The sequence below is a fragment of the Zalophus californianus genome, chromosome 4 (assembly GCF_009762305.2).
Source record: "Zalophus californianus isolate mZalCal1 chromosome 4, mZalCal1.pri.v2, whole genome shotgun sequence".
NCBI lineage: Eukaryota > Metazoa > Chordata > Mammalia > Carnivora > Otariidae > Zalophus > Zalophus californianus.
In genome coordinates, this window is record NC_045598.1 from 2,780,016 (window position 1) to 2,780,882 (window position 867).

Sequence of the window (867 nt, forward strand, 5' to 3'; positions counted from 1 at the left end):
AGCGAGGGGCCAGGGGGCCGGCCCTGTGGAAAGGCCCCTCCACTCTGTCCTGCTGCGGCTCTGTCAGCCCTGGCCAGCTGGGTTCTAGAAGGTTATGCACCTTATGGTAATGACCTTCGTTTCCTCACCGCGGGGTTATTTAATATGGCAGCTTTTCTTTCCAACACCCACAGCCATAAACGAAGACAGATTGCTCCTCTCACATTTTTAAGGGCCTTTGAATATAGAATAGAATCGATTTTCTATATGGGGAAGGTAGCATTCCACGTATGCGCCGGCATGAGGCTGCGTTTGATGACAAAGCCCCTCCCTCAGCGGATTCCTTCTCCCGGGGAGATCATATATGAACTTGTTTCCATATGGAGGTGAGAGCAGAGCAGATATAATGCTTAACTACCGCCCGACGGGACTGAGCTAAACCTTCATTCCCTGAATCGCTTACCGAGGATCTGCTGCGTCTTGAGGAAACAGTTCTACGGGTCACGGACATCGCGCCCGTCAGCAGTTTGCTTCATGGCTTTTCTGATAGTGTGAGTCTCTGTCTTCCTTGCCAAGCATCTCTTTGTTCTAGAAACTTCTGTGGCTCCCCGTTGCCTCTTTGGATAGGTCCAAACTCCCACCCACCTTCACACACCTGGTCTCTCTCTCCTCTTGCAAATCGGAACTTTGTTCTCTGAGCAGACTGGCTCCCAGTCCCTGAGTTCTCGATGTTCTTTCGGCTCGGCCCCGGGAGCCCTGCACACCTTCCCGGGAGGGCACTGGTTTTGTGTGTGTGTGAGCCTTGTTTCTCTGGATTGCAGGAGGTGGAGAGTGAAGACACAGCTCTAACATTTCTGAGCAGTTGCTGGTGCTTGGCTTGCGCAAGAC